This window comes from Cupressus sempervirens, chromosome 5 (assembly GCF_028749045.1).
Source record: "Cupressus sempervirens isolate cs-2001-9-10 chromosome 5, ASM2874904v1, whole genome shotgun sequence".
In the NCBI taxonomy this organism is placed as follows: domain Eukaryota; kingdom Viridiplantae; phylum Streptophyta; class Pinopsida; order Cupressales; family Cupressaceae; genus Cupressus; species Cupressus sempervirens.
Window position 1 is genome coordinate 359,819,683 of NC_143122.1, and position 24,690 is coordinate 359,844,372.

Here is a 24,690-nt window from a genome sequence, read left to right on the forward strand (position 1 = left end):
CTATAAGAGGAAAAAGAAAGTAAAGTCAGTTTGCAGACCTACCTCCCTACCACCATCATAACCTCCCTTGTCTTTGTAGGCTCTTGTTATCCCTAATATCTTCATACCTACCTATATGAACATCCAACCTCCAAATATTATCCCTCCCGCTATGGCTTTCTAGGGTCAAAAAAATGGACCATTCCAACTTAGAGAAAATCTTGGGGCTATGCCCAAAGGTGCTAAAGATACTTTACCTAAATTTAGTGGAGCTGGCAAAGTTTTGGTTGAGGATCACCTAAGCTCTTTCAAAGCAGCTTGTGGGACTATAGATGTCCCTACTGAAAATGTTGCAATCTGACTCTTTGTTCAAACATTTATTGATGTTGCTGTTGACTGGTTTAATCACCTTCGCCATGCCTCCATAACTAATTAGGACACCATGCCTCCAAGTGATGGGAATTCTCTCCTAATTCAATTGTCCCAACTAAAGAAACAAATGCATGGACCCATTAGAGAATTCATAGCCAAATACAATAAACTCCTAGAAAGGATTCTTGCAGCCTCAAGACCTAATGCAGAAAACTGAAAGGGATTCTTTATAAGAGTGATGCCCCCAAACATTTCTTTCCATATGAGAAGAAATATACCTATCGACCTAGTTGCTGCACAAAGGTTAGCCATTGAACTGGAAGATGATTTGATAATAGCAGGGAAAGGGAGAAGAGACGTTCAGACCTCTAATCCTCAGAGATCCACAAGTACAAACCCTATGTTCTAGAGATTGGTTCATGATGTTATTACACTGAAAAGGCAGCAAGGAAGACTTGGTATCTAGGCAAATCAATATCAAAATTGGTTTGGGTGAAACACTTCCCCCACACAACAAGGTAGACTTACTTACCAATTTCTTGGTCCATAGAGTAAATTGCAAATTGAAGCTTCTCCCCATAAATAGGTGATTTGCTCATTCCATTTCACCATTGATCATGATGGTGAGACTTGTGCAGATTGGCTGAGATATTTGCAAATGAAAGAAATCAAAGGTTAGCACGAAATTGTCACCAAAGTTGAAACAAACTCACCCAAGTACCTCACATACTTTCTATCTAGAATAATAATCTGATACAAATGGAAATGGAGATGTTTTTCTAGCCACAAATGACACTACATGTTCTATATGACCAGAGAGCAAAGAGCTTCCAAATTCCATTTTGGGACCAACTCGAATCCACAAGGCATAAAAGTAAAATATTCATTTCAAATTGTCAAAGATCCCACCAAAGGTATTGAAAATACCCCTCCTAAGAAAAATGTTGTGAATCCTAGTTCTTCTAATTCCTTTGATATAGTCCAGTTTCATAATCTTCCACTATTACTATATCTACTACCAATTATTTAAAAAAAAAATCCTAGAGAACTAGATAGACTTGTGGATTTCATTAAAGGTGAGTCATGTAATAATTCACAACTCATTGGTGAAACCTCTAACTCTACCGAGACAACTATCTCAACCAATGAACTTGTCCAAGAACAAGCTACGAATTCCAAAAATTCTATGATCCTAGAGACTGACGGCCAAAACAAAAAACCCAATCCTTTCTATAATTCTCTATTACTCAATAGAAGGAAGCTTAGCAATTGCATTATAGATTTTGGTGCATTTGATAACATAATGCCTTCTTCTGTTGCTAAAGATTTGGGCTTAACCCTCACTAAAAATTATGGGAAGTGCTACTCTATGGATGGTAAACAAATACCTCTGATAGGCCAGGTAAAAGAAGCACAAGTAGTTTTAGCATCATATCCAGATAAAATGTTGAAGTTGACTATATTAGTGGCAGAAATACCAGAAAGCTATGGGATGTTACTTAGTAGAACTTTCTATAGAGATATGGGTGGTGAAATAAATATGGATTTGTTTGAGGCAATTATTCCTATACGGAATAAGAAAGTTTGACTAACTCCTGAACAGAAATATAAGTACACAATTTTCTCTTCAAGTGACCCTAAATCTCATATTTTATACCAAGAATATTAATTCCATAACTACATTATTCAATCTGAAGAAGAAGTAGAACTTTTGGAAGGAAATGACACATGGAGTATGGAATTTGATGGAAGCTGCTCTAGTGGTAGGTCAAGAGTAGGTGTAGTTTTATTTTTTCCTAAAGGTGATGTCTTCACTCATTCTTTTGAATTGGATTTTCACAATACTAATAATACTTCCAAGTATGAATCCCTTCTTCTATGACTACATGAAGTGAAGTTAAAGGGAATAAAATCATTAGTAGTGAAAGGGGAAGCAAGAATTAATTGTGAAACAAGTAAGAGGTTCATATGCATTAAAAAATGAATGTCTCAAACAATATCAGAATTTAGTATGGGATAGTATTGAATCCTTTGATGCATTCAATATCAAAGTGATACCAAGAAGTGAGAATTCTAAAGTAGATTCTCTTGCTATGTTAGTTGCTCTACTACTCCCACATCTAGAATTAAACCAAAAGGGGTATAGAATTGAAATGAACTACTGCCCAAATATACCAAACAATGTAAACCATTGGCAAGTCTTTGATAATGATAACAAAAATTGAATAATTCCTAGCTTGTGTGGGAAGTTTTGCTAAATCATGTTTTGAAGGATCTTCGAAGATATTGAATGAAGGATCATTGATTACTCCTGATGAATAAGAAGTTGTCCAATTAAAAGGAAATTGAATTCCTTATGGCCTAGTTTCCCTTGAAAACATGTTTTCACAAAAGGATGAAGGATTTATACTGAGATAAAGGCCCATATCTTGGGGTGGATAATGAATATGATAAGATTAACATTGGTGATGGTAGTGATCAAAAATAGATTTATATTGGGAATACCTTTTCTTCAGAGGAAAACGATTAACTCAAATAATTGTTAATGGATTTCAAAGATGTTTTTGCTTGGGGCTATGATGACCTAAAAAACTTTAGGAATGGAGAGTACAAACATTCTATCCCCTTGAAACCAGAAGTTGTCCCTTTTTGAAAAAATTTGAGAATTTATAATCCTAAAGTTTTAGAAGCCATTTTCAAAGAAGTAGAAAAGATGCTCAAAGTAATAATTATTTAACCTATTCACCATTCTACCTAGGTAGTCAACATTGTGTTAGTGTGAAAGGAAAATAGAGAAAAAAGAATTTGTGTAGACTTTTGTAAACTAAATCAAGCTAGCCTCAAGGATAATTATGCACTTCTTGTCATGGAACATTTGTTACGAAAAGTAGTAGGATAAAAAATGATTTCAATGCTTGATAATTTTTTTGGTTATAATCAAATTAGTGTAGCTAAAGCTAATCAATACAAGATAGCCTTTATAACTCCCTGGGGCACATTTGCCTATAATAGAATGCCTTTTGGTCTCATTAACACTGGTGCCACTTTTTAGCAAGCAATGAACACCTCTTTTAAAAATTTGAGAGACAAAATTATTGTAATTTATCTAGATGATTTGATAGTGCTCTCTGAAAAGAGGATATATCATTTGAGAGATTTTTCCATGATCCTCCAAAGATGCAGAGAGAATGGGATATTCTTGAATCCTAAGAAATGTATTTTATTCATTGAAGAAGGGAATTTTCTAGGCCACATTGTGTCTAAGAAAGGTATTCAGATAAACCCTAAAAGATTAAAGGCAATTCAAAAATTAAGCCTTCCAATAAATAGAAGTGGAGTCAAATCTTTCTTTGGTCAAATTAACTTCCTTTAGGCTTTCATGTTCGATTTTGCTAAACTCACCAAAGACATAATCAAAATGATGAGTGAGAAGGAATTTTTCAAATGGAATCATAAAGGTAAGAAAACATTTGATGAGATCGAGAAATCTATAACTTTAGCTCCTACTCTGGTTACTCCTAACTTTTAGAAAAGACTTCATCATTTATTGTTATGCATCTAAGCATACTTTATCAGGTATCTAAACATAGAAAAAAAAATCAAGGTAATGAATTTCCTGTTGTATTTATGAGTGTACCTCTAAAGAAACATGAGTTGAATTATTCACTCTTTGAAAAGAAAACCTTTGCGGTGGTCAAGTTTGTTAAAAAATTTAGGTGTTATATTCTACATTCTCATTTAGTTGTTTATGTTCCTATAATTTCTATAAAAAATGTTTTAACTCAACAAGATGGGGGCTAAATAAAAGGGCCACTTGGGTGGTTAAGTTGCAAGAATATGACATTGATTTAAAACCAACAAACTTGGTGAGAGGGAAGGGTTTGTGTACATTGATTGCTGAAAATTTTGTTGTTGCAAATGAGAAAGAAGAATTTCCTCAAGCCTTGTTGGTAGGCCTCATAGATTAATGGTTCTCCAAAGTAACATACTATTTAACATATGGGGACTATCTTGAAGAAATGTCACCTAAGGAGAGAAGAAATTTGAAGCTAACATGTGTTAGCATGGAAGATGCCCAATGTATAAGTTCTAATTTGGTTTATTTTTTTTGGTATGTCTCAAGCTAGAATGAACTTTGATAGAAAAGGCATCATCCATAGTCTATTTGATAGCCAGGTTAAAATTGCACATGTTCCTACTATAAAAGATTTCTAGGAAGACTATACTAATGAACTATAAGTAAAAAAGAGAGGGTTATAAAGGTTCACTATCTCTCAAATTATCTCATTTCAGTAGAAATTGGGAATAAACATCATAGGTATAGAAGATGATGGAACAATATTCTAACCTCTCAGGAAGTTGAACCTACAAATCCTATCATAAATTGGGATTCTAAGGAAGAAGATGACATCCTTGAAATAATAGCTAATGTGTTTAGAAGAACAAAATCTTGGTTGAAATTGAAAAGGGACACCCTTTACTAATGTTACTGTTGATTCTATTTCTTATACTAGTCTCCCCATTGCAGGTAATAGAAGGTCCTCCAAAATTTCTTAGAAAAAGACTCATAATCTCCCCCTTGTGTAGAAAACTCGTTCTAGTAGGAGAGCTAAAATGTCATCTCTAGTAAGCCCTCACCATGTAGTTTAGGTTGATAGTGAACAAGGAAAGGACTAAGGTGGAGAACTCATTGACAATAGCCAAAGAGTTTAGATGACAGTGGGTTCATCTCCTCCAAGGGTATAGGCCACAACTACTCCATAAGGGGCTACTAGATCATGACAGGATGCTATCACTCTAAATTGGCTTGTGGCCTCAGTAAAGAGGAAAAAGACTCTGGTTCCAATTTCTTTTCCTGTGGATGACATTGTAAGCAAGTACACTAACAAGGCTCCCAAACTCATGAGGTCCAAAAGTATTGTGAGGATAACTTTTGATAGTATGACTGGGAGAAGCATTACTTAGGTGGCTACTTATAATCATAAGAAGGGAGCAAACAAATTGGATTTGAGCAATTTTGAGGTCACACGCACTAACCTAGGGGCAACAAACTGTAAAACAAAGGAGCACTAGGTGGAAGCCTCCACTAAGAAAATTGTGCTGAAGTGACAAAAAGATGGAATTAAAAAGAAAAGGTTGAAAGCCAAAAAAAATGTGATGGTAGAGTACATAAACTAATTAAAAAAAAGGTTTTGTTCCTGGTAGTCAGTCATAAGCTGCCTTCAATTCCAATGCTCTTGAAAACCGGCAATTGTTAGAAGATCTATAAAAAGGAAAAATGACAATGTTCATCATGTCTAGTTGGATTAGTTTGGTAACAAGTAAAGTTTACAAACTTATGCAAACTTTAGATGAGATTGTTTCCCTAGCAGGAGCTGCCCTAAATGAATCTCGTGCTCAATTTGGGACTTGGAAAACTAAAGTTGAAAAATTTTCAGCCATGATGTCATAACTAGTGAAAATAAAAGAATTCTAGGCAAAAAATTTCCTTCAGGAAAACCTGCTACAAGATGTAGATAGAGGTTTAATTCAAGTTTTTAGGAAAAATATTTCCTGGAGAGTGTCAAACTACACTTCTACTATATCAAGAATGCAATCTTATGAAAGAGATTTCAAGGCATTGCTAGAATAGGTGGAAAGGGACTTCCAGTCTATTGGTTTTCCCTTTCCTAGCCCTCTTAAAGAAGGAAGCTTTGATGTAGACATAGTTTTTAAACAACATGAGGAACATATGAAGTTTGTTAAGGAAAAAGTAGACCTTACATCATTTGACTTCTCTAGAGCGGCAAAAAGTGAAGTAATAGCCAAAACCTATACCCTACACTTACTAGGCTATCTAGACATGGTAAACAAAATGAAACTGGATAGAGACATCTAAAAGAATCAACTTCAAAGAATCAAGAACTCAAATATGACTACCATGACTGAGTTCACGAATGCATTTAGACCATGGAAACTAGTGTGTGGTTAGAGAGATGCTGAAGATGTTGAAGAAGAAGAGGAGGAGGAAACCACTTGATCGTTTGGTAGTTAGTTTATGTTTTCTATTAATTTTCTCAAACTTTTAATTATGGATCGTATCAGTTGAACTTTGGGTTTGCATACCTATTGCTAATGATGGTTTTTATAACTACTTTTAACTATCCGAGAATTGGGTTTTCAAGGAGATTCTTAGACAACTTATTATTTTAGCTTAGGACTCAATAGTATTAAGGGCTAGCAATTTTTTATGTATATCATACTGTGAGCATTCTTTTTGGATATATACATTTTCAAAGCATTTTTTCTAAGTTTTTCCAGCAATATATATATATATATATATATATATATATATATATATATATATATATATAGTTGGAAATGAGAATGGAGTAACTGAGAGGCGGAGGGGGTGAATCACTTACCACAAAAACATTTCATAGTACCTTAGATGTCTAAAAGCTTTTTCTTAGTTACAAATTACTGAAACTTGATAATGCAACAAATAATAATTATTATTAAGAACTGATAACCAAAAACAATTCAGCAATCATGAACACTAGAGACACCAGATTTAACGTGGGAACCCAATATGGGAAAAACCACCAATGTAACTAGTTACTATTTTTGACTCTTCTGAAGTGAGCCCTGTTAGGAGCCAACCCTGTTAAAGGTTACAAAACACACTATTAGGTGTGACCCTGTTAGAGGATTTAATCACCCTGTTAGGAGTGGCCTTGCTAGAGGTCTTTAGAACAATTCAACTGAACTGTCACCTTGTTAGAGGATTTATAGAATGGCTGTTAAACCAACTCTGTTAAGAGATTTTGAGTTCACTGTTACAATGGTTAGAAAGCAACAATGAAGTGATCTAATACAATATGCAACTTATCTTTGCTGATTACAGATCTTTGTTATTCTTGACCGAATCCTTATTGATCAAATACAACTTTTCAGCTCCTTCAATGCATCTAATCCTTCATCAGACTTTTCTCAATATTCACCTTTTCATTTCACACTATAATGCACCTTCATAACTTTTTTTCACACTCTTCAACTTGATTTACAACTTGAGTGACCATATATACCTTTCAGATTATCTTAGTTGGCTCAAATCACTGATCAATAATCAAAAAAATACGATAGTCGGCTAGAAGTAATTAAAATTACAAACTAACAAATCCCTTTATTGGCTGACCCTGCTCGCTTAATACTGTTCAGAAAATAATTCCTGTGTTAACTGGCTGAGCTTAGTTAATACAGCGAACTCTGTGACAACCCTTCAATCGCCGGGAGAACTCGGTAAGTACTGAGTTTCCATAGATGACCGAGTGAGCTAGGTGGAAACTATCTTTGCCAAATTCCTTTGTTGACCAAGTGATCTCGGTTAACACTGTCTACCTCTTCGATAACCGAGTGAGCTCGGGTTAACACCTGTCTGCCTTATTTTTTTTGATGACCAAGTAAGCTCAGTTAATATTGACTGCTTCATTTTCTTCGATGACCGAGTAAGCTCGGTTAACACTTGTCTGCCTTATTTTCTTTGATGACCGAGTAAGCTCAGTTAATAATGACTACTTCATTTTCTTCGATGATCGAGTGAGCTCGGTTGACACTATCTGCCTCATTTTCTTCGATGACCGAGTGAGCTCGGTTGATACTGACTGCTTCATTTTCTTCGGTGACCGAGTGAGCTCGATTAGCTGAGACTAATAACTAATATGACATTTGTGTGACATTAAGGATAACATTATCCAACAATCTCCCTCTTTGGCATTGATGAAGCACAACATGTCATAACAGAATGAAATTTTGAAATAAGTCCAACAAGATAACAAACTTCTCCCTCTTTTAATAGTCTCCCTCTTTTAAGGATCCTCATAGAAATTTTTTCAAATTTCACAAATTTTAGAAGGATATGATAGTAGATCTCTCCCTCTTTGACAACACATGCCAAAGATAACAGAAGTAAAGTGAATTGCAATGTACCTTTAGTACTGATTCATATGCAATGATTTCTGATTAAACTGCATCAACAGATAGATCTTCAATCTTATATTGCGTTGATGCATCACTAAAACTTATTTTAGTGAACTTCAGATAGGGGAATGACCCCTAACTTACCTCTAAGATACAAAAATGTATCCTTAGATAAGGGCTTTCTGAATATATCGGCAATTTGTTCCTTTGTGTGAACATATTCCAATCTGATCTCCTTGTCTTGCACCAATTCTCTAACAAAATGATATTTGATTGCAATATGCTTGGTCTTGGAATGCATCACTGGATTCTTGGATATGTTGATTGCACTAGTATTTTCACAGAACATAACAACTGGTTCTTTGATTTCCATCTTCATTCCTTGAAATAACTACTTAAACCAAACAATGTTGGAACAGTTTACTGCTGCAACAACATACTCTGCCTCTGCTGTAGATTGGGATGTACAATTTTGCTTTTTGTTTGTCCAAGAAACCAATCTCTTTCCAAGAAAGAATGCTCCTCCACTTGTGCTTTTTCTGTCATCAAGATTCCCTGCCCAATCAGCATCAGTAAAAACTTTCAAATCCAAATTACCTCCAAATTTGTACCATAGTCCATAATCTTCAATTCCTTTCAAATATCTCATTATTCTCTTGATTTCCATTACGTGAGTTTCTCTTGGTTTTGCCGAAAATCTTGCAACAATACCAACTGTAAGAGCAATATCTGACCTGGTATGAACTACATACTGCAACTTTCCAATCATAGATCTATACAATGTTTGATCTACTTCTTTGGATTCATCATCTTTGGTAAGTTTCAATCCAGTACACATAGGAGTTCCAACAGGTTTACAGTCCTCCATACCAAACTTTTTCAATATCTCCTTGATGTATTTTGATTGAGTAATGAAGATGTCATTCTTATTTTGTTGAATTTGAAGACCAAAAAAGAATTTTATTTCACTAAACATAGACATTTAAAATTCCTTGTTCATTTGTTCTAAAAATTATTTGCAAAGATCATCATTCCTTGTGAAAACAATATCATTTACAAATATTTCTGCCAAGACAATCTTATTATCTGGTCCTTCCTTTATATACAAGCTACTATTATCATTAGTTCTTTGAAAACCAATCTAAATAAGATAGTTATGCAATCTTTCATACCATGCTCTAGGGGCTTGTTTCAGACCATACAGTGCCTTGTGTAATTTGCAGACCATGTTCCTTTTATCTGGATCAACAAAACCTCCAGGTTGTTCAATGTAGACCTCTTCATCCAGTATTCCATTGAGGAATGCTGATTTGACATCCATCTGATAAACTTTGAATCCTTTGTGAGAAGCATATGCAAGTAAGGTTTTGACTCCTTCCAATCTTGCAACAGGAGCAAAAGTTTCCCCATAATCTATGCCTTCTTCTTGAGAGTATCCTTTGCATACCAATCTAGCTTTGTTTTTGGATACCTTACCATCTTCAGTCAACTTGTTTCTGAATACCCACTTGGTTCCAATTATATTCTTATCTTTAGGTCTAGGTACAAGAGTCCATGTCTTGTTCTTCTCTATCTATTCTATTTCCTCATTCATTTCCTCAATCCAACTATCATTTGCCAATGCATCTTTAATACTTCTAGATTCAAAATAGCAAGTAAACAAGTATTTTTCAACTTACTTCTTGTCAGGGTTCCTTCAGATTTATCTCCAATGATCTGATCTGGTGTATGATGTCTTCTAACATATTTGGCTAATACAGGTTCTTTACCTCTTGAATGAGTTTCATTGATATCTGCTTGTGCTTCAATTTCATGTTCAGGTTGTTCTGGCTTGGTTGCTTCATACTCGGTAGATACTTGCTCGGTAGTGTCTAAATATTGTTGTGGCTTGGTTTGAACTATTTGCAACTTGGTTGCTGAAGACTCAGGAGTTGAGGATTCTTGAGTGAACGGTATACTTTGTATAGTATCTGGTTCAATGTAAACAAATCTCTTGTAATCTTTAGGTATCTTTTTGCTTTCTTCTTCAGATTTGTCTGCAAACTCATCAACTTTCACATGTGCACTTTTTATGACTTTGTGAGTGGATAGATTTAAACATCTATATGCTTTTCTTTTGCAAGAATATTCTAAAAATATTCCTTCATCACCTTTTACATCATTTTTTCCTTTTCTAGATTCTTTCAAAATATAAAATTTGCTTCCAAATACTTTCAGATAACTTACATTGGGTTTGTAGCCATACCATAATTCATAGGGAGTCTTGAATGAGTCCTTCTTCAACTGTACTCGATTTAGGGTATGAACTGCAGTGCTGATGGCTTCCTTCCAGTATTTGATAGCAATTTTTTTTTCTATCATCAGGGTTCTTGCACAATCCATAATGGATCTGTTTCTTCTTTCAGCTATTCCATTTTGTTCTGGAGTTCCTAGTGCTGAAACCTGTCTTTTAATACCTCTTTCAATGCAGAAGGTATTGAATTCATGTGAAATGAATTCACCACCTCTATCTGACCTTAAACATTTCAGCCTTTTCCCTATTTCTTTTTCTACTCTTGCCAAATACCATTTGAATTTCTTAAATGCTTCTGGTTTATTCCTTAGATACATGAAAGTCATCATTCTTGAATAGTCATCAACAAAAAGAATGAAGAAATTTTCTCTAGTATAGCTTTCTATCCCAATGGGTCCACATAAATCAGTATGCACAATTTCTAATATATCTTCAGACTAATAGTTTTTACCTTTAAAACTAGTCTTTCCCATTTTACCAATCTGACAATTCTTGCATAGACCAACCTCGGGTTTCTTAATGTTAGGAATGCCTCTTACTTTCTTGAATTTGCTTATTTTTACCAAATTATCAAAATTGACATGGCACAACCTTTTATGCCATAACCAACTCTCTTCAATTTGAGCAATAAAACATGAGCATTTACCAAGTTCTAGATAGAACAAGTTACCTTTAGTTTGGGTGCCAGATCCTATCAGTTTTCCTTGCTCATTCAACAGTGTTGCCTTTCCATGCATGAATTCCACCTTTAATCCAGTATTTAGTAACTGTGCAACACTTAGCAAATTATGTTTGAGACCTTCAACCCAATAAGCATTATTACATATAAGTTCTTTGGATAGACAGATTCTTCCTCTTCCTTTTATGAAACGAGGTTCATTATTACCAAACCTTACACTGCCACCATCATAGTCTTCAAACTAATCAAACTTAGTTTTATCACCAGTCATATGATGTGAGCAACTGCTGTCTATAATCCATGTATCATTCTTACTTACATGAGAGATAAGAGCCATTTTATCTTCGTTATCACTGTCAGAGTCATCTTTAACAGCAATATAAGCAATTTCATCCTCACTATTATCAGAATCCTTAGAATTTTCAGCCATGAAACATGATTTCTTACCTTTGTTCTTAAAGTCTTTCTTGCCATTCCATTTGTGATCTTTCTTTTCATCATTGTTTTGCTTGTCTGGGCACCTTGCTGCAATATGACCAATTTCATCACAAGAAAAATAGATTAGAGGAACTTTACCTTTGTATTTTCCTCTACCTCTAGAATATTTCCTTGCTAGTAGAGCTTCAATCACTTCGAGATCACTGTCTGAACTTTGGCTTGATTTATTTTCACTTTTTGACTGTGATTCTATCTTCTTTTTATTTTTCTCTTTGAGTGAGAGCTTGGCTTGAAATGCTAATTCAATGTTTTTGGAGGCTGGAACATAGTTGTCAAAGTTATCTAGTTCAAATGCAGTTATTCTTTCGACTATGGCCTCAAGATTTATCTTATGATTTGCTTCACACCTTCTTTCCTAAATTGCAGAGACTTTGATTGCATAAACGGGAAGCAAGGTTCTGAGAACTTTGCTTACAACTGTTTCTCCTTTGATGTTACCTCCAGCTGCCCTGATTGCACTTACACATGCTTTAACTCTTTCAACATACTTTGCAATGTTTTCATCCTCTCTCATCCTCATTTGATCAAATTGTCCTCTTAGACTTTCTGCTTTTGCTCTTCTTACATTATCATCTCCTCCATAGATCTCTTTTAGCTTGTTCCACATGTCAAAGGCAGTTTTGTAGTCTTTAATGTCATCAAATTCTTCATAGTTGAGAGCAGATGCTATGTCTATCATCATATTGTTGTGAGTCTTCTTTTCAGCAATATCATTAACTGACAATGTGCCAGAAGGTTCTTCATATTCTTCTTCAAGGTATTTCAGTCCAGTATCACCAATAGTAGCCAGATGAAGTTTCATCAATCCTTGCCATGCTAAGTAGTTATCTCTGTTAAGTTTTGGAATTTCTCTTTTGTAAGACATCTTGATCTTTGGTTTAGAACCTTGAAATATTTTCCTGCATGCACCAAAAGCTCTGATACCAATTGTTGGAAATGAGAATGGAGTAACTGAGAGGGGGAGGGGGTGAATCAGTTACCACAAAAATATTTCACAGTCCCTTAGATGTCTAAAAGCTTGTTCTTAGTTACAAATTACTGAAACTTGATAATGTAGCAAATAATAATAATTATTAAGAACTGATAACCAAAAACAATTCAACAATCATGAACACTAAAGACACCAGATTTAACGTGGAAATCCAATATGCGAAAAACCACCAATGTAACTAGTTACTTTTTTTCACACTTCTGAAGTGAACCCTATTAGGATCCAACCCTATTAAAGGTTACAAAACACACTGTTAGGTGTGACCCTGTTAGAGGATTTAATCACCCTGTTAGGAGTGGCCTTGCTAGAGGTCTTTAGAACAATTCAACTGAACTGTCACCTTGTTAGAAGATTTATAGAATGGCTATTAAACCAACTCTATTAAGAGATTTTGAGTTCACTATTACAATGGTTAGAAAGCAACAATGAAGTGATCTAATACAATATGCAACTTATCTTTTCTGATTACAGATCTCTGTTATTCTTGACCGAATCCTTATTGATCAAATACAACTTTTCAGCTCCTTCAACGCATCTGATCCTTCATCAGAATTTTCTCAATATTCGCCTTTTCATTTCACACTATAATGCACCTTCATAACTTTTTTTCACACTCTTCAACTTGATTTACAACTTGAGTGACCATATATACCTTTCAAATTATCTTAGTCGGCTCAAATCACTGATCAATAATCAAACAAATATGATAGTCGGCTAGAAGTAATTAAAACTACAAACTAACAAATCCCTTTATTGGCCGACCCTGCACGGTTAATACTGTTCAAAAAATAATTCCTATTTTAACCGACTGAGCTTGGTTAATATAGCGAACTCCATGACAACCCTTCAATCGCCGGGAGAACTCGATAAGTACTGAGTTTCCATAGATGACTGAGTGAGCTCGGTGGAAACTATCTTTGCCAAATTCCTTTGTTGACCGAGTAATCTCGGTTAACACTGTCTGCCTTTTTGATAACCAAGTGAGCTCGGTTAACACTTGTCTGCCTTATTTTCTTTGATGACCGAGTAAGCTCGGTTAATACTCACTGCTTCATTTTCTTCGATGATCGAATAAGCTTGGTTAACACTTGTCTGCCTTATTTTCTTTGATGACCGAGTAAGCTCGATTAATAATGACTGCTTCATTTTCTTCGATGATCGAGTGAGCTCGGTTGACACTATCTGCCTCATTTTCTTCGATGACCGAGTGAGCTCGGTTGATAATGACTGCTTCATTTTCTTCGGTGACCGAGTGAGCTCGGTTAGCTAAGACTAATAACTGATATGACATTTGTGTGACATTAAGGAAAACAGTATCCTATATATATATATATATATATATATATTAGTATTGTTCTATAAAAAAATATATTTGAATGAACATCAAAGATGTATGCTTTGAAATATTTCATTATTGGTTCAGTATTGAACCAGTATTGAATAATTTGAATGTTTTCACATATGCTGGATGTTTCTTCCCTCATGATGTTTTTCCCTTAATGCATCTCTATTTCATCATTACTATTTAGATTGCTCTCCCTATATAAGAATAAAAGGGAAGCCTTATTTCTTTTAGATTAAAAGTAAACTTCTTTTAAAAAGTGGTTTTAATTGAAAATTCAATAAGGGAGTTGAACCTTACTAAAATTTAGAGAGGAATTGCAAATGTTAAAATTTCTCAACTGTTGGGAAGTTGTATTTGTCTTAATAATTTGGGCATAAAATCTTTTACTCCTTTTTTGTGATTTAAAAGACAAATCTATTTTCCAATGGGTCCTAAATGTTGATGAGGTTGAAAAGTAGTAAGGAAATTCTAAGCTCTTTGGTTGTTAGAAATCTAGACCACTTTGACATATACAAACGACTTCTAAGAGGATTATTTGTTAAGGTTCATAAGAATATCACCACAACAGTATATATAGCTAGTACTTCTTCCAAATACAATGCTTTGCCAGTTTCCAAATATTGGAAATGTATGAACAAGATAACATTTTGTCATGCCTGACCACTACTCCAGGTTTTTCTACCAATTAGGACTTTGCTGTCTTAAGATTTCTTTCTGATGTTATGATTGAATTTCTATAGAATTTGGTTATAATATTGTAGTTGAATAATGAGACTGATGCTGAACGTATTTTCTGTGAAGAATTATGTTTTAGCAGTAAAGGTGATTTAGGATTTTATGAATTGCATTTGGCATATCATTAAGTTCAAGTTGATAGATCAATGATTAATTATTAAGTTTTTGATTCTTTGTTTACTGCATTCTGTTTCATGCTGTATGATGACGTGATGTTGCAGATATTTATAAATGGTTATATGTTGTATTTAATTAGAATCCTTTATTGTACTTTCATACATGTAACTATATAGGGATTTAATGTTTAGATTGTGTTAACCCTTAAGATGGTTTCATTTCTTGACTCATGTTGGATTGTAATTGAAGGAACCATGGTTTGCATTTATATAAATATATTTATATATGTATTGTCTTATGATTATGGTTCAACACCTTAGTGGAGCTTGGCATACATTTATATATGTTTTAAAAAGAGAGTTAAAAACACCTCATATGCAATTAGCAATGATGTAACCCTAAATGGGTATCAGTTTCTATGAAGGAGGGTAACATTGTTATTTTGTTTGGAGCCATTTTTATGGCGGTGGACTTGGAAGGGCCGAAATTATGGCACTAAAGTTACAGTCGGCCATACCTTGATGAGAGTCAAGTTTTTGCTGGTTACGGGCCAATTTTTGAGCCACATTGCTCTGTTGATTTTATATCTGTGGTTTCATGCTGAGATATCGGCATTTTAATGGGAATTTTTTGGAAGGTTAACATGCATATTTGGTTTAATTCGATGGAGTTATTTCTCAGAGTTTGGCTGTTGTGGTTTATGGAGTTTTTGTTTCACTCTATTGTGAAGTCCTCTGCTAATTGTGTGAGTCGACATTGTGGAGTTTTGCTCATCGGTGTTGGATTCTATTTTGGGGTTTTGGCATCAAGTTAGTTTGTGGAACAATCTTCCATCTTTAGTTGTTCAGGTAGGGGGCAATTTCTTACCCTACTCTTTCACTCTATTTGCAAATGCCATGTTCTTTTCATTTGCACAATGTAAAAGTTATCAAATTTGCATATTGTGAAATTTTACATTCAAAGATGAGTATGTTCATTTCGTGCTATGCAAAGTTCTGCATGTATTCACCTTTGAATGTGGAAGTTGTGGAGAGATATGTTTGGAAGTTGTTTTATTTATGATTACAAAGCTTTGCCCAAACATATGTTTCCCACCAAGTTGAGTTTTGGAAGAAACATATGATTGCAGCATTGAGCATGTCGGCTGTTGTGTAACAGCGAGCAAGTATGTGCCTTCATTAGTATGGGCTTGTGAGAACTTATACCTCCAACTTGCATGGTAATATATAACAAAATTTTGAGAGGCTCAGTCTCATTTTTGAGAATGTTTTATATGTGCCCATGTCTGCTGTTGAGGGCAGAGACATTTTGTCAAATGGTTTGCGTGAAACCATAGCAATGTTAAAACTATCATGTTAACTTGCATAACATTTTATGGGTAACGAAATGTATGAAATTTCTTCATGAATCATTGTCAATTTACAGTTTGAACATAGTTAATTCGAATCTCTTATGATAGATATCTTGTTTTATGATAATGATAAGTAATTCAAGGGTTATCTCATTTATTTATTTTAATTTTAGAAATGTGTCAAAATCGATAATATAGTTGAATTATTTATTGAAAACAATAACTTAGTAAATTGTTGATAATGGTTTTGGATATGACAATTTGTTAAATGTTTTAAAAGAAAATTTGTTCTGAACAGAAACTCCATGATAGTATAAATTTTCTTCATAATTTATGTTGGAGAATAGAGTTATGAATAAATGTTGTTGTGAAAATTAGTTGCAAATAAACAAGACATTAATTTGAGAACATAGATATAGGAAGATGTTGTAGTATCACCAAGGTCATTATGTGAACAGCTTGGGAGCATCTTACTGTTTTTGGGATTTTGCATTTTAGTCATTTTTGGTCATTATTGTAATATAATTTATTTTACATGTTGTGATTCATATTTCAAAATTGATTCAGATATTGTATTTTAAATGTTGATTGTGGTTAAAACAGGGTGATATCTCACCGTCAAACATTGGTAAAACAACAATGGACACCTGGATATTCATTAACCTAGTAAATTATCTTTTGTTCAGCATTGATTGTACTTGGATTTAGTAATACTTGATTTTAGTATAGAGTGTTTTTAATAAGCATTTTCAGATTGTTTTGCAATAAGATGTAATTCTGTTCTTAGAGAAAATGGAAAGTCGTTTTAAGATAGGAGATGGATTATGATATATGTTGATGTGATGAAACAAGGGTATCATATGTTCATTATATTATTATCTTGGCCAATTCGGAGGTTAAGCTTGATTTTTTATGATAGTAGAGATAAGTAGTACAGTACTGCGACTGGTAACTATCATTCAACTGATATAGCAGTTTAATGATATTTACGAGATTGTAATATTGTAGTATTTACTTTTGTTATTATAATAACCTAAGTTACTTTCAAATTGATAGTAGAAGATGAAAGTTTTAAAAGATGAAGAATGTAATGTCATGAGAAAACTAACTTGTTATTAGTTACATGTACATTCTTAGAATATATATTTGATGTGTATGTTAAGGATAGCTGTAGTGAACATTTATCGAGGTGGCTGAATATCAATTTATTCTATTCACTTAATTAAATTTAGTGATAATTCTAAAATGAAATTGGGAGGGTTAATTATAAATAAAAGATAATTGGCCTTACCTATGACTTAAACTTGTAAGGTTAAGTACGGAGAACAAGGCAAGTCTTTATTTCGTCATTTCATGAGTATTATAGAGAACCCCACTATGAGATATCTAAGGGCGTACCATATACAGATGCAGTATCTTAACACCATAGTGATGACCCCTCAGTATATATATGGTTCATTAACTAGTTATTCTTAGTGTGAGTTTAATTTTGCATTGTTTAGAAAGTATTACTTCTTGCATAGTAATATTAGAATTGCACTATGTTATGTAGTTGGATATCTGCTTTAAGGTTATATATATATATATATATATATATGTTAAATTCTTACATGTATGTAGGTGAACTACGCTTGTTAACTCAGTGTGTACTGAGCCCTCTATGTGTGTTGTGTTCTATGTTTGTGTTATTTTCAGGTATTCAAGTTGAATATCTAGTTTGAAGGAAGACTGTTGAAGTTACTTCATGAAACTGAATTGGATACTTGTAAAATTTCACTTGTTGGACCTAGGCATCTTTGAATGATACTGTTCATCAATATTGTACTGAACTCTTTATGTATAGATATCTCTATGGAAATATATTGTGATGATATATTCTTTATTGTAGAGGTTTATATTTCTGAGAATGATTCAATCTTTGTACTTGATCTTGAAATCTGATGATTTAAAAATTCCATGGTTCTTTATGTTTGTTAATAGCTTAGTTTTATTTCTTTTTTGTTTATGGTGTGTTACATTTGGTATCAGATCCTGGTTTAGATTAACTAGGACTCTTGGGTTTTAGGGTTTTTCTTGTCTTCGATGCATTTTTAACAGTTATTTTTTTTAGGTTGTTACCATGCCTCCCGTCACTAGAGGAACTCGCGATCATGGTATTCCTGAAGATAACCATGCTGGTAGAGGTAGAGGTAGAGGCAGGGGCCATGGTAGAGGTCCTACGCACCAAGCAAATGTTGGGGATGATCAGTTTGATCAGAATGATGGGGTTGGAAACAATCAAGATAACCAGGCAGATCAAGCTATGGTACTTCAATGGATACTAGAACGTCTTGATAATATTGAGACTAATAATCAGATTCCTAGTGGGGGTGCAAATGTGCGGGTACCTTTTGTGCAGGGTATTAACCTTCCTATCGAGGAAGATCCAGTGGCAAGAGCTCAACTCAAGGATCTTTTCAAGATGAAAGGGTTGTTATTCTACGGTACAAAATAGGGTACATCGGCAGAAGCTTGGCTGCTGAACATTGAGCGATGCTTTGTCTTACATCGTTACTTAAGTAACATGAAAGTAAGATGGACAGTTATGCATTTGAGAGGATTTAGTTCCTTGTGGTGGGAACAAGAGTTGGAGAAGCTGGGCATTGACATCTCTCTAGTTGCTTGGGAGCTCTTTGTAGAGCGATTCAAGGAGAGGTTTATGTCAGAATATTGGCGACAGGCTCGTGCAGAGGAGTTCTTTCAGATTATGCAGTATGGCTCTACAGTGGAAGCTTATGAACATAGGTTCTATGAGCTTAAGAAGTTTTCTGGCTGGGCAAAAAATGATAAAGCCATGATTTAGCATTTCATTAGGGGGCTTATGCCCAAGATCGGGGAGGAAGTGAGAACTTTCAGACCTATGTCTATGCAAGAAGCTACAGAATGAGCAAAGATAATTAAGATGAAGTCTGGATATCATGGGGCTTCATACAAAACCAGCATGAATCCACCTACTTTGGATGTCAGTAGGAATCAAAAGCCTCCACAAGGTAGTTCGAAATCAAGTTTTTCAGGTGGGAAATTTAGGAAGCGAATATTTATTTAAGACAACTTTTCGCACTAGGTATGGGCACTACAAATTCACGGTAGTACCATTTGGGTTAACTAATGGACCTTCTATTTTTATGAGCCTTATGAATAGTGTGATTAGAGATTTCCTTGATAAGTTCGTAGTGGTTTTTCTGGATGATATTTTGGTATATTCTAGCTCTGTGGAGGAGCACGATCAGAATTTAGAGCAAGTTTTGGAATGCCTTCGTAGGAATAAACTATTTGCCAATCCTTTGAAGTGTGAATTCTGCAAGTCTGAGATTTGTTACTTAGGTCATATCATTTCTGGGGATGGAATTTCTATAGATCCATCCAAAATTTGAGCTATTGTAGATTGGCCGACACCTGCGAATGTGTCTGAGGTCTAGAGTTTTATGGGCTTAGCAAGCTATTACCGCAGATTTGTGTCAAAATTTTCTAGCATAGTGCATCCTATCACATCTCTTCAAAGAAAAGGGAAGAAATTATTTTGGACAGAGGAGTGCGAGGTAGCATTTTAGAAACTTAAGGAATGTTTGTCTAGTGCACCCATTCTGGTAGTCCCTAATTTAGCTAAAGAGTTCGTGGTTTGCACTGATGCATCTTTAGATGGCTTAGGGGCAGTGTTGATGCAGGAAGGATGTGTTATAGCTTATGAGTCCAAAAAGCTTAAGAGTCATGAGGTGAATTACCCTACTCATGATCTCAAACTTGCAGTGATCATGCATGCTTTGACCAAGTGGCGGCATTTTCTTTTGGGATAACGATTTGATTTACATACTGATCATTGAAGCCTTCAGTATCTTTTCACACAACCAGACCTCAATGCTAGGTAGTGAAGATGGATGGAATTCTTGTCTAAGTATGTGCAAGGGAAGGAAAATGTCGTTGCTGATGCACTTAGCAAAAGGCAACATGAATTATCTTCTTTGATCTTAACAGTGGATCTTAGGAATAAGATTCTTCATAATCTTTCTGCAGATCATTGGTTTTAGGATTTTAAGGTAGTTATTGACAGTGGCAGCATCTTGGAAGGGCAATTTGAGGGGTATTCAGTAAATTCTGAAGGTTTACTGCTTTTTAGAGGGAGTGTGTATGTTCCTGTTTCAGGTGATTTGAGAAATCTGGTTATGTTTGAGGCTCACAAAGCACCATATTCAGCTCATCTGGGTGTCAAGAAAATGCATGTTGACCTTAAGCGACATTATTGTTGGCCTAGAATGAAGAGAGACATAGCAGATTTTGTGGCTTGGTGCTTGGAGTGTCAGCAGGTTAAGGCTGAACATCAGCACCCTGCGGGACTATTGCAACCACATAATGTTCCAGAATGGAAATGGGACACCATTTCTATAGATTTTATTACTGGATTGCCTGTTATATCTCATAGGCATGATGCTATTATGGTGGTAGTGGATCGTTTGTCTAAGGTTGCCCATTTTATTCCAGTTAGATCATCCTATAATGCAGCAATGGTTGCCAAGATTTTTATGGAGCAGGTAGTTAAGTTACACGAAATTCCTAAAAAGATTATATCTGATAGGGATCTAGTGTTTACTTCATCTCTTTGGAGATCCATGCAGCGAGAGTTAGGAACTCAGCTGAATTTTAGTTCAGCTTATCACCCAGAGACAGACGGACAAACTGAACGTGTCAATCAGATTCTGGAAGACATGCTTAGGATGTATGTAATGGATAGGCAGAATAAATGGGAGGAGTATCTACATTTGGTAGAATTTGCTTATAATAATGGATATCACAGTTCCATAGGTATGGCACCATTTCAAGCATTGTATGGTATACCTTGTAGAACACCTCTTAGTTGGGATAATTTGGAGGATAGGACTCTTTTAGGACGTGTTATGTTGCTAGATTTGGAGCAGCAAGTTAAAAGGATCAGAGAACACCTTATTACTGCTCAAGATAGACAGAAGAAATATGTTGATAAGCATAGAATTGGCCATCAATTCTTGGTGGGTGATAAAGTGTTTCTCCGGGTAAGATCACATAAAAGTCCAATTCGATATGGAAAGGAATCCAAGTTAGCACCTTGATTTGTGGGTCCATTTGAAATTTTGGAGCGGGTTGGACCAGTTGTCTATAAACATGCCTTGCCACCAAGTCTTTCATGCATTCATAATGTATTTCATGTTTCAGTTCTGCGTAAGTATATACTTGATATTGCTCACGTTCTTGATTGAAAAAAATTTGCAGATTATGGATGGACAAATCATGCTGGAACTAGTGCAGATCATTCAAAGCAGAACTATGAGTTTAAGAGGGAGAGAAATAAGATAGGTAAAGGTCCTATGGGACCCTGATGATGAAACATATGCTACCTAGGAGGACACTAAAATGATGAGAGCAACTCATCCGTTCTTGTTTACTGACTACCAGGAGAAAGTCGAAACCTAGAGGGGGAGGGTGTCATGCCTGACCACTACTCTGAGTTTTTCTACCAATTAGGACTTTGCTATCTTAAGATTTCTTTCTGATGTTATGATCGAATTTCTGTAGAATTTGGTTATAATACTGTAGTTGAATAATGAGACTGATGCTGAATGTATTTTCTGTGAAGAATTATGTTTTAGCAGTAAATGTGATTTAGGATTTTATGAATTACATTAGGCATATCATTAAGTTCAAGTTGATAGATTAACGATTAGTTATTAAGTTTTTGATTCTTTGTTTATTGCATTCTGTTTCATGTTGTATGATGACGTGATGTTGCAGATATTTATAAATGGTTATATGTTGTATTTAATTAGAATCTTTTATTGTACTTTCATACATGTAACTATACAAGGATTTAATGTTTAGATTGTGTTAACCCTTAAGATGGTTTCGTTTCTTGACTCATGTTGGATTGTAATTGAAGGAACCATGGTTTGCATTTATATAAATATATTTATATATGTATTGTCTTATGTTTATGGTTCAACACCTTAGTGGAGCTTGGCATACATTTGTATTTGTTTTAAAAAGAGAGTTAAAAACACCTCATATGCAATTAGCAATGATGTAACCCTAAATGGGTATCGGTTGCTATGAAGGAGGGTAACATTGTTATTTTGTTTCTAGCCATTTTTATGGCAGTGGACTTGGAACTGCCGAACTTATGGCACTGAAGTTACAATCGGCCATGTATATGAGCAATGTTAGTATGCTAATAGAAACCAAATTTAAATAAAACTTCTACAAACTAAACAAAATTCATAAACTTCAAGATAGACTAAGATGAGCTCTCAATTGAGAATATGAGCCATTAATGGACTCTCTCAATAAGAAGCTCTCTTGTTGAGTAGCTTTGTCTAAATAGATAGGATGTATGCTCAAGCTTTATGCTTCAAAAAGGGCTTCAAATGGAGTTGGAATTTGCATGTGAGTGTATGGTTTTGATGTAAAATGGCTTCTTAAAATGGCATTATGACTTTACTTCATAGATTGTGTTATTTTGCAAAGGGGAAGGATCAATTTATAGGCAAGAGGCTTGAGGGATTGAGGGCTAAGATGCAAGGATGGGAAAAAGCTCATGGAAGGCTCATATTGCATGAGAGGAGAGCACATGGATTGTGCTTCCTTACAGCCAATCAAGGAGTGACACATGTCACATGGTCAGAAGATGGAGGAAAGGGGAAGGATGAGTCAACAAAGGAGGCTCAAGGGATAAAATCTTCATAAAGACCCTCATAATGGCTTGTAAGAGCAATAAAAGGGCTTGGAAGAGTCATTTATGGCCTAGTGGGCTTCATAAAGTTTTATGGTTGAGATATTTTGAGGGAGATGAGAGAAATTTTGACTTGGGCTTGATTAGGAGGGTTTTAAGCTTGCTTAGGCTTGTGCAAATGATTAGAGGATGGATTAGGATGGTTTAGGATTAGCTTAGGGATAGGCAAGTGGATGGCATTTAATGAGGGTGGGTGAAGGAGGAGATATTTGTTAACTTTGGCTTGGGTTAGTAAGTTTTAACCCATGTTTAGGGAATGTGACAAGGTTAGGAGGGGATTAGGATTAGGTTTAAAGACATCTTCTAAAAGAGTCTAGACTTTGGATGAGGATAAAGACTTTCTAGAATAGTCTAGAATTTCCTAGGATGAGGATGAAGACTTTCTAGAAGAGTCTAGAACTTCTTAGGATGAGGATAAATTAGATTTTTAGGAAATAAATAAAGTTTTATTTATTTCAAGGGTTTGGGTTAAGGAAATATTTATTAAAACTTTTTTAATAAACATGAGGATTAATATTTAATCTTAATTAAATATTTTGAGTTGGGATTAGGGGTAGGAAATGATGGGATTAGCCTTTAATCAAAATTAAAGAAGGATTAGAAGATTTTGGAAGAGGTTAGTGGTCTTAAGGAAATTGGCCAAGTTTTGGGCAAAAAATAAATTTTTTATTTATTTTGGGTTTTTTGGTCAATTTATTAATTAAATAATTAATAATAAGGAAATAATGTTTAAATAAGATTTAAACATTTTTGGGAGGGATTCCTTAATTAAATATTTTTAATTAAGATAAAAGGATTTAATGGCATAAAAGTAAATAAATAAATTAAATAATTAATTAATTAATAAATGATGATGTCATCGGGATTTTTTTAGAAAATAAAAATACTTTATTTTCTAAAGGTTTTTAGGTGTCTATAGGCCATGCCTTGATGAGAGCCGAGTTTTTGCTAGTTACGGGCCGATTTTTGAGCCACATTGCTCTGTTGATTTTACATCTGTGGTTTCATGCTGAGATATTGACATTTTAATGGGAATTAGTTGGAAGGTTAATGTGCATATTTGGTTTAATTTGATGGAGTTATTTCTCAGAGTTTGGTTGTTGTGGTTTATGGAGTTTTTGTTTCACTCTATTGTGAAGTCCTCTGCTAATTGTGTGAGTCGACATTGTGGAGTTTTGCTCACCGGTGTTGGATTCTGTTTTAGGGTTTTGGCATCAAGTTGGTTTGTGGAACAATATTCCATCTTCAGTTGTTCAGGTAGGGGGCAATTTCTTACCCTACTCTTTCACTCTGTTTGCAAATGCCATGTTGCTTTCATTTGCATAATGTAAAAGTTATCAGATTTGCATATTGTGAAATTTTACATTCAAAGATGAGTATGTTCATTTTGTGCTATGCAAAGTTCTGCATGTATTCACCTTTGAATGTGGAAGTTGTGGAGAGATATTTTTGGAAGTTGTTTTATTTATGATTACAAAGCTTTGCCCAAACATATGTTTCCCACCAAGTTGAGTTTTGGGAGAAACATACAGCTGCGGCATTGAGCATGTCGGCTATTGTGCAACAGTGAGCAAGTAT